The sequence below is a fragment of the Orbicella faveolata genome, unplaced genomic scaffold (genome assembly GCF_042242905.1).
Source record: "Orbicella faveolata isolate gen_17 unplaced genomic scaffold, um_ofav_v1 contig_25, whole genome shotgun sequence".
NCBI classification, from domain to species: domain Eukaryota; kingdom Metazoa; phylum Cnidaria; class Anthozoa; order Scleractinia; family Merulinidae; genus Orbicella; species Orbicella faveolata.
Window position 1 is genome coordinate 20,737,241 of NW_028301553.1, and position 10,260 is coordinate 20,747,500.

At 42.5% G+C, this 10,260-nt stretch overlaps 1 pseudogene across 1 annotated transcript in view; it reads left to right on the forward strand.

Annotated features, from left to right (window-relative positions):
• The window catches only part of LOC149109356 (tyrosine kinase receptor Cad96Ca-like), a 23,991-nt pseudogene that overhangs the window by 9,552 nt on the left and 4,179 nt on the right, over positions 1–10,260 (forward strand). The window contains exon 9 of the transcript XR_016208637.1: positions 8,803–8,899. The product of XR_016208637.1 is annotated as a tyrosine kinase receptor Cad96Ca-like (transcript). The remainder of the gene's footprint in view (positions 1–8,802; positions 8,900–10,260) is intronic.

A 10,260-nucleotide genomic window follows, 5' to 3' on the forward strand; every position in this document is an offset into this window, starting at 1 on the left:
TTCTAACTTATCTTCCATTCGTCGAATTTCGCGCATGAATTCCGGATTTTCCCTCTTGTTGGGTTCTGCATACGCTGCCAGGCTCGCTGTTTCTGTTTCTGTGATTGGACCAGCTGGTTGTCTCGTAGCTTTATCAATCAATCCGTTAAGCCTTGACACTAAGGATTGTATCTGATCGTCCCCTGTCTTGGTATTCTGTCCGTTAATGAGGACATCGAGCTTAGTTAAAATCGCGTTGTCGTCCTTGACAGCTTTCTGGCTTAGTAAGTTAGTAATAAGTTCGTGTTCAGTTGCGGCACCAGCGGCCGACGATTGAGGAGCTCGAGAAATGGATTCTGCAAATCGGGCGGCTTTCTCGGCTTCGGCAAATGTTTTCGGTTCCTTCATGTACACAAGTTGGCGGATTTCGGGACGCAAACCTTGCAAAAAATATGTCATCTTCTCCTTGTTTGTTAAGCCAAGGCGGCGGAATTTAGTACAGATATCCGTTAGGTAATGATCCAGAGTTTCACTAGAAGCTTGTCGCCTATTCAACAGATATTCTCTCTGGCCATAGCCGTGATCCCTGCTGGAGTAGTGTTCTATCATGATTCGCTTTACCTTCTCGAGCGTGTCCTTCTCGTCTGGGGTTAAATCGCTGTAGAAGTCCTTGGCTGGTCCGGCTAGATGGAGTACCAATTCTGTTAACGCACTCTCGCTGTCCAGGGGGATGCGTCTCCGTTTTAAACGGTTCTCGAAGACTTCAAACCATTCAACAACGTCGTCTCCATCCAAACCACGGAAAGGTTGTATCCTGATAGTTTCTGGAACAACTATTGACGTCTGTTGTTGCTGTCCAATCCGTTGTAGAGCTTCGGTCAAAGTTTGAATTAAATGCGGATCCATAACTTCTTCTGGTTCTGGTTTATAAGGTGTACGGGATCCTTCGTCACTCTCCTCTTCTTCGCTGTCTTCTCTGCTACTACTTGTAGATGGATGTTCAAAACCTTCGCTTCCGATTTCGTCGCTGGAACAAGATCCTCGGCGAGTATTTTTTTTGTTTTGTTTTGATTTTTTATAATTTATGCTATCTCCTACTTGACGGTGACTAGTCAACTGTGAATTAATTAACGGGTTTGAGTTGTATGCGAAACTCAAGTTCTGTTCCGGATCTGGCTCTTCGTTTTCGGGTTCGCTGATTTCTTCGACTTCTAAAGCAATCTGAGGGCCGATCTGTAACTGCCTGGAGTCAATTGGAGTGAAGTCTTCTAAGGAACTGCTATCGCTTGTTACACGCGGTCCACAGGGAGTGGCTTGTTTTGATGAACTCGGTTGAACAATGGATGACTCTTGGCGTTGATCTATACTGATATTTATGGCTTCTCTGTTCGTACTATCGGCCTGACTTGGACTGGAAAATGCGGTGGACAAACGTGGGCCGTCGCTGGGTTTACTTGGCTGGATTTCTTCGTTTAAATCTAACGCGTGCGTCGACGACTCGTGGACGACACTTCGATAATATGGTAATTCACACAACAATGTACAATTCTCTTCTTCTGACAACGAAGCTTGTACTTCTTTATTTACTTTAGGCGTACTGGCTTTAACTACGGGAACGGCTGATTTCCTACTTCGTAAATTATACGGCGAAAGTTTCTTCCTAAAAACTTTCTTCACGGACTTCATATATGAGGACAAAGAATTGATTTTGTACTCACGTTACTTGAGCGGCTTTTATCCTTTGTTCGCACTCAAGGGATTACAACAACTAGCGTCTTTGGTGAACTTGAATCTGCTCTGGCGCCTTGATAACGTCCTTGGAAGATCCACAAAGTACCACTCTTCTCCAATCACTGTGACGATAAGTTTTTCCTGCAACACTGTAAATTTCGGACTGAACGGACACTTGAACTGACAACTGGGGGAATCTAACTCTGGAGAGCACTGCTTTGCTGCGGGAACGGAAATTCGTCACAATTTCCTGGTACACGAGGATCTACTTCAATGGTCTTCACTACGGACGTCAAGGAAGAGACATAACTTGGTCCAACAGTAGTTTATTCTGCACTCTAACGTCGAGGGTGAAATTGACAAACTCGGCGGAGTAGCCGCTGTAGAATCGAATAATCTTTACAAACGTACTTGCTTATATATCATCCTTTACACGTCAAGTGTTTACAATATGCTAATGTAACTTCAAGTATACAATACGAGCGGAAAGTACTTAATTAAGATAGCGAATTCTAATCAACACCACGAGGCTTCCAAAATTAAAAATAGAGTGCTAGGATTAAAATTACACTGGCTGAGATTAAGATAGAACAACTTAGGAAATTAAAAGTGAGATACTTAATATTTGAAATTCTGAATTGGTGTTATCGACAGCAAGGAAAAATTATCCTATGAATAGAAAGCATTAAAACTCCATTAGCGAAAAGCATTTCAGCTGGCTAACTTCCGAGAAAACTAATAAAACTTCGTTAGTGAAAAGTAGTTCAGCTGGCTAGTTTCTGAGGGAACGGAAGGTATATTTCAATAATAAAAAGAAACTCAAATGACCCGATAACGAATTACTTGTCTTCTAAATGAAAGTTAGTGAAACAGCGTTGCACACGCTCAGGTATACAAAGAATCGGCAAAGTACAATGAAGAACAAAACTTAAGATCTCTAGCTGTTAACTGAAAAGAGGCTACTGTCGGTTTTTTTCCCATAATTTTCCAAATAATAAAGAAATGCCTGTGCAACGGCGAATTTTCTCATAACATTCCTCCCACCTTAAAATCGAGACCTCCTGGTCGAGCAAGACGCATAAAAGGAATGTACAACTCAACTTGACTATCTGAACATGGTTTATAAGCGTTAAAATGGTCTCCAGAAAATTCGTAAAAATCTTTCTTGGTACTTTAATATTCCTTATCAAATTTCTTTCCATTAGCTTGTCTCTTTTGGGAAAACTGTCTACTTGTCTACTTCGACACTGAAATCCCTCCTATAATCTCATTTCTGTGAGGATATATTTCTCATTAACCTGTTTGTCTATATGCGTCAATAATGCGTTACTTCTTCAATGTCATCAACACCTCTTCCTCTCTCAAAATTCCTGGTCAATGGTAAACTGGCTCTCTTGATTCTTTACATTTCGGTAGACATGAATCTCTTGTGGTAACCTAAAACTGTTTTCTTTGCTTGAAGACATGGCCTTCAAGGTTTTCTGAACATCATCGGTTTCAAAGAGCGATACGGCTGACTTCAACGTTTTAACTCTCGGTACGTTTCTTTCATTTTGGACTTCACTCTGGTCAGATCTCTTGTAATTCGCTAGGCTAAGTGGGGTACAAATTTCGTGACCACCTTGAAGGATATCATCGGGGGTTTCCTGGGTGAAGAACTTGGGCAGTTTCTGAATAACGGGCTTGTCGTTGTTTTCCGTGGCTGGCGTGCATGAAACTGTCAGTAGCAGTGACTGGTGAGAAAACATCAATTTGCTCTTTTCATTGCGTCGAACAAATTTGGACTTTAAAATCTCTGGTAAAGGCGCTAGATTTGCATCACTGACCACGGTGTTCTTTTCTTTCAACTTCTGCTGGGAAAGGAAGGTTCCCATCACTGGCACAGTCTTTATGCTGGCTTGTTCTCGAACGTATCCTGTTCCTTTGAAGGAAAGAGTACCGTCTACCAGATCAATAAGGGGTCCGTTCTTGTGTAGAAAATCTCGACCAAGGATAGCATCGTAGGTCAGGTTCTGCATGACATGAAACTCACAGGTATATTCTCTTGCCTGCAACTGTAAAGGTATCGTAAACTTTCCTAACACTGGAACTTTCTCTCCGCTTACTGTCTGGACAGACGATAAGGAACCTTCGCTCATATTAGGCAGGAATTGACCATAAATCTTCGTGAAAAACTGTTCGTTTATGGCTGATACGCACGCTCCAGTATCCACGAGTAACTGAACTGCTTGGCCTGCTATTTCACCTTCTGTAGTTAGATCACTGCACTTTAGCTTGAAATCCTTTTTACCAGACGAGAAATCTTTGCTTGGCTGAGCTGCTGACTTCGATTGACGGTGGTTTGTTGCGGGCAAAGGTACTTGCTTATGTGAGATTTGTGGTTGTCGCTTATTGGCTCTTGTCAGCTTCACTTCTTGTTGTGATTGTGTTGTACTTGCTGCATTTCCCTGGCTGTTTGTCTCGTCTTGCTTTGGTAGCGCGGTTAACACACGATCTAACGAGTTTTTTTCTCCTTCAAATGTTAGGTTGCAAGTGCGTACTGGCTGACAGGAGGTTTGTTCAGCTGATCCTGAACTCCTTACTTTGTTGTCATGGTAATTTAGAACTCGCTGGGCATATTGAGCATCTAATGCGGACGAACGCGCCGAGGGATGAGTTGCCAGACGCTGATTTTCTTCCTGATTGTAATTCGCATGGTACTCTTGGCTCCCTTCTTGGTTCTGGCATGGGCTTCCTGGCTGGTAATAATAGTAACAGTTATATTGGATATGGCCAGTGCGTCCACACCTATAGCACACGGTGCGGTTACGTCGGGCGAGGCGGTCCATGCGATTTACTCGTTGGTTCAGATTTTCTAAACCGTTTTCCATTCGGCGAATTTCTTTCAGCAATTCCGGCATCTCTCTATCGTTGGCTTCTGAAAACGCGGCGATGTTACCTGTATTTCCATCTCTGACGTGACTTCCGTCAAATTTTCTTGATACTTTTTCTCCAACTTTGAGTTTCTCCAACTTTGTTTGCAATTCTGGTGGTTGCTGATTGCTTGGGTTACCTGGGAAGCCTGACTTGGGTAGTTCACCTTTATAGATGTCTCGTGTAAACTGTTCATCAATTACTGACACGCCTGCTCCGGTATCTACGAGTAACTTAATGTCTTGGCCATGTAGCTGGGCGGTGACTGTTAGGTCACGTGGCTTAGCTTGATTATTTGTAATGTTACATTGTTCATCGGTTAAAGGTGAAGTTTCACGTTTTGTCTGGGCAGGGTCTGGCTTATGGTTAGGCAAGCTGTCATTTTTGACTTCAGTGGATTCTCTTCCGGCGGAAGTACTATGTTTTGGCTGACAGGGATCTGGAACCGAGGGATTCCCGATGTTCCCGTCCGTGCACAGGTCAACAATAACATCTGTATCTGCTGAAATTCTGGTTTTGGTACGGCGTACAGCGTTAGGAAATGGGACATCATGTTTTTTCTGAATCTGTGGTGGGTTAATCCTCTGGTTTCCGCTGAGTTCGTTCGGTTTCAGTGGACTAGTGACCAGGGGCTGACGTATTTCCGGTTTGGGCCTAGTTTCCAGGTTTCCAGGTAACTCGCGCTCGGGACGGGCAGCGGTTGTTACTTCACAAGTTGCTTTGTTTTCATTATTTGGCTCCATTGTTTGTTGATCACTTTCGGAGTTTGGTTTTGATACTTCAATAACCACAGTTGGCGACTGGTTTTCCTTTACTTGACCTTGCTGGATCACTTCTGGGACCAAGTGAGACGTATTTGGCAACTGCTGAGATAGTTCCTTGCCAATTTGCGATCCGACATCGCTCCAGTTTATTCTTGGAAACTCGCCTCCTTCTTCTGGAATTGTCTGGTGAATTGTATTTTGTTCTAACGGAGCGACGTAACTACCATCGTAATCTCCATCATCGAGCACGGCCATTCGCGGGCCACTTGCATTGAACTGAGAAGGCAATTCACTCCGTCGTGGGGATTGATTGTAGCCTGAGCGGGAAGGATAATTTTCACTTGTTTGACGTCGCTGCTGGTTCGGCTGGAATCGGTCGTAGTTACTGGTTTCTCGTGAAGACCTCTGGTTACAGTTTTGTTGAATATGTCCAACTCTTCCACAAGTATAACAGATGGGTCGACCTTCTCGTGTTCGTTGTCTTGGCTGATCAACCTGATTTGGCGGATTTCGTCGAGCCAGCCCTTGAATCCGAGCATCCATCTGGCGAGAAAGTTCTTCTAACTTATCTTCCATTCGTCGAATTTCGCGCATGAATTCCGGATTTTCCCTCTTGTTGGGTTCTGCATACGCTGCCAGGCTCGCTGTTTCTGTTTCTGTGATTGGACCAGCTGGTTGTCTCGTAGCTTTATCAATCAATCCGTTAAGCCTTGACACTAAGGATTGTATCTGATCGTCCCCTGTCTTGGTATTCTGTCCGTTAATGAGGACATCGAGCTTAGTTAAAATCGCGTTGTCGTCCTTGACAGCTTTCTGGCTTAGTAAGTTAGTAATAAGTTCGTGTTCAGTTGCGGCACCAGCGGCCGACGATTGAGGAGCTCGAGAAATGGATTCTGCAAATCGGGCGGCTTTCTCGGCTTCGGCAAATGTTTTCGGTTCCTTCATGTACACAAGTTGGCGGATTTCGGGACGCAAACCTTGCAAAAAATATGTCATCTTCTCCTTGTTTGTTAAGCCAAGGCGGCGGAATTTAGTACAGATATCCGTTAGGTAATGATCCAGAGTTTCACTAGAAGCTTGTCGCCTATTCAACAGATATTCTCTCTGGCCATAGCCGTGATCCCTGCTGGAGTAGTGTTCTATCATGATTCGCTTTACCTTCTCGAGCGTGTCCTTCTCGTCTGGGGTTAAATCGCTGTAGAAGTCCTTGGCTGGTCCGGCTAGATGGAGTACCAATTCTGTTAACGCACTCTCGCTGTCCAGGGGGATGCGTCTCCGTTTTAAACGGTTCTCGAAGACTTCAAACCATTCAACAACGTCGTCTCCATCCAAACCACGGAAAGGTTGTATCCTGATAGTTTCTGGAACAACTATTGACGTCTGTTGTTGCTGTCCAATCCGTTGTAGAGCTTCGGTCAAAGTTTGAATTAAATGCGGATCCATAACTTCTTCTGGTTCTGGTTTATAAGGTGTACGGGATCCTTCGTCACTCTCCTCTTCTTCGCTGTCTTCTCTGCTACTACTTGTAGATGGATGTTCAAAACCTTCGCTTCCGATTTCGTCGCTGGAACAAGATCCTCGGCGAGTATTTTTTTTGTTTTGTTTTGATTTTTTATAATTTATGCTATCTCCTACTTGACGGTGACTAGTCAACTGTGAATTAATTAACGGGTTTGAGTTGTATGCGAAACTCAAGTTCTGTTCCGGATCTGGCTCTTCGTTTTCGGGTTCGCTGATTTCTTCGACTTCTAAAGCAATCTGAGGGCCGATCTGTAACTGCCTGGAGTCAATTGGAGTGAAGTCTTCTAAGGAACTGCTATCGCTTGTTACACGCGGTCCACAGGGAGTGGCTTGTTTTGATGAACTCGGTTGAACAATGGATGACTCTTGGCGTTGATCTATACTGATATTTATGGCTTCTCTGTTCGTACTATCGGCCTGACTTGGACTGGAAAATGCGGTGGACAAACGTGGGCCGTCGCTGGGTTTACTTGGCTGGATTTCTTCGTTTAAATCTAACGCGTGCGTCGACGACTCGTGGACGACACTTCGATAATATGGTAATTCACACAACAATGTACAATTCTCTTCTTCTGACAACGAAGCTTGTACTTCTTTATTTACTTTAGGCGTACTGGCTTTAACTACGGGAACGGCTGATTTCCTACTTCGTAAATTATACGGCGAAAGTTTCTTCCTAAAAACTTTCTTCACGGACTTCATATATGAGGACAAAGAATTGATTTTGTACTCACGTTACTTGAGCGGCTTTTATCCTTTGTTCGCACTCAAGGGATTACAACAACTAGCGTCTTTGGTGAACTTGAATCTGCTCTGGCGCCTTGATAACGTCCTTGGAAGATCCACAAAGTACCACTCTTCTCCAATCACTGTGACGATAAGTTTTTCCTGCAACACTGTAAATTTCGGACTGAACGGACACTTGAACTGACAACTGGGGGAATCTAACTCTGGAGAGCACTGCTTTGCTGCGGGAACGGAAATTCGTCACAATTTCCTGGTACACGAGGATCTACTTCAATGGTCTTCACTACGGACGTCAAGGAAGAGACATAACTTGGTCCAACAGTAGTTTATTCTGCACTCTAACGTCGAGGGTGAAATTGACAAACTCGGCGGAGTAGCCGCTGTAGAATCGAATAATCTTTACAAACGTACTTGCTTATATATCATCCTTTACACGTCAAGTGTTTACAATATGCTAATGTAACTTCAAGTATACAATACGAGCGGAAAGTACTTAATTAAGATAGCGAATTCTAATCAACACCACGAGGCTTCCAAAATTAAAAATAGAGTGCTAGGATTAAAATTACACTGGCTGAGATTAAGATAGAACAACTTAGGAAATTAAAAGTGAGATACTTAATATTTGAAATTCTGAATTGGTGTTATCGACAGCAAGGAAAAATTATCCTATGAATAGAAAGCATTAAAACTCCATTAGCGAAAAGCATTTCAGCTGGCTAACTTCCGAGAAAACTAATAAAACTTCGTTAGTGAAAAGTAGTTCAGCTGGCTAGTTTCTGAGGGAACGGAAGGTATATTTCAATAATAAAAAGAAACTCAAATGACCCGATAACGAATTACTTGTCTTCTAAATGAAAGTTAGTGAAACAGCGTTGCACACGCTCAGGTATACAAAGAATCGGCAAAGTACAATGAAGAACAAAACTTAAGATCTCTAGCTGTTAACTGAAAAGAGGCTACTGTCGGTTTTTTTCCTATAATTTTCCAAATAATAAAGAAATGCCTGTGCAACGGCGAATTTTCTCATAACAGTTGTAACAGACCAAAAGGTGGTTGCAGGCAAACTCCAGTGAACACTTTTGCCGCAAGGGGAGGTTTTTTTCTTGTGTTGTGCATAATAAATAAATCTCTCTTTCTTATTCAGGTGGATCTCCATATCCAGGAATTCAGGCTCGACAAATAGCCAGGAAACTTCAAGAAGGATTCAGAATGCCGAAGCCTAAACATGTGGACAACAAACTGTAAATAAATATATCCTGTTACTCAATTTATTGTTAATTATCGTGTTATAAATTTTTGAAAAGTCTCGCTGTACTTTGGCGAGCTAACAAGGCGAGTCAAAACCCTAAAGAGTGTCACAAATGCACTGTGGTTATGTACACTAAAATGTTTGATAAGAAATTGATTATTTGTAGTGATCGTAAGAGGGTTGACTGTGTAAGCCCAGTCATAAAGCATTGTGAGTAGTGCAATTAAAACAGATGCGTGTGTGTTATCTCTTGTGAGAATTCGTCTTCATCGAGACCTGTCTGGTGATCAGAATTAACATTACTCGGTATCTGAGATACTTTTTTCGAAAACCAGACTTAGTTTTCGTTTCATAATGCCAGAATTGACCAAGAGAAATTCAAGAGACCTATTGGTCTCCAATAGATAGCGTGATATTTGTACTAACGTGTTTTCTCTGCTCTCAATAAATGACTTCTTTTTCCCCAAGCTCATTTTTAGTGCAGAGTGCACTATTGGAATGGTTATGGGGGTTGCCTGCCGCTAAGGAACTAAGGCGTCATGGCGCTATGGCGTTATGGCGCTAAGGTGTAAACTTTAATGTTTGTTTAATTAATTAATTTCAATTAATTAATTAGTCTAGAGGCAAGGAAGTAATGGGAGTAGGGTGGGAAAGGTACATGTGTACTCTACGTAAAACACATTCCATCGCCGTCGCTTAACTTTGAACATCGCAAAGCTATATATTTGTTTCAGGTAACCCCTTGCTCTCCTTGTGGTACCATTCTCCTTAGAACAAAACTAATTTGCCCTAAACGCATGCGTAGATTAGTTAGGGTTCGTGGCTTCTATATTAGGTGAAGGATACATTGCATACGGAATCACGCACAAATGTTGAGTGGTTTTCCTTATGGTAGAGCTCAACATGTAAGACGCATGCGTTCTAGCATTGTTAGTGTTATACACTATCTTTACACGCAGTATTTTATATATCGTGTCATGTGACCAAGGACGGCAGTTATTTTTCAGGTAGCGCCAGTTGTCCCTTTTTATTGCAAAAGTGAAACGTTACTGTGGCTGCGTAGCTTTTAGAATTACAAACAGGTCGGTTCAACAAATATCATCTGCTGTTTTCAATCTACAATAGTGTGCTTGTCAGAGTTCAAATATATTGCTTCTCCTTAGCAACTTGTTTATTTCTTGCCATAATTGTGTCTGTAAGAGAGACCAAAAAGTTCTCAAGTTAGTGGCGTTAATACTCCGCAAATTGTGAATTTGTAACAAAAGAAACCAGGAAAATGCTCAAATATTGCTGCAGACGCCGTGGCACCTAATGAAAGCGCAAATTAATTTAATCAGTCTTTGAGGAGACTCA